Source organism: Penaeus monodon, chromosome 15 (genome assembly GCF_015228065.2).
Source record: "Penaeus monodon isolate SGIC_2016 chromosome 15, NSTDA_Pmon_1, whole genome shotgun sequence".
In the NCBI taxonomy this organism is placed as follows: domain Eukaryota; kingdom Metazoa; phylum Arthropoda; class Malacostraca; order Decapoda; family Penaeidae; genus Penaeus; species Penaeus monodon.
In genome coordinates, this window is record NC_051400.1 from 3,234,356 (window position 1) to 3,234,571 (window position 216).

At 55.1% G+C, this 216-nt stretch overlaps 1 protein-coding gene across 1 annotated transcript in view; it reads left to right on the forward strand.

The window, feature by feature from the left end:
- The window catches only part of LOC119581634 (TOX high mobility group box family member 3-like), a gene marked incomplete at its 5' end in the record, with an annotated part of 37,288 nt that overhangs the window by 20,588 nt on the left and 16,484 nt on the right, over positions 1 to 216 (forward strand).

Below are 216 nucleotides of genomic sequence, written 5' to 3' on the forward strand. Positions count from 1 at the left end.
TGTCCTGTCCCCTTGTTAGGGTAAGAGAGAGAGGGGAGTGATTGGGGTGGGAAGGAGGGGAGGGGCCGCTGGACCATGTGATGCCAACTCAGACAGATCATTTGTCGTGTATTGTCAGTTGTATTCTCGTGTAGTTTGTGCCGCGAGAGGAGGAGCAACGCCGCGGAATCGGTGTTACTCTGACGCCCACTCTGCATTTTCCTTCGCCGCGTGAAA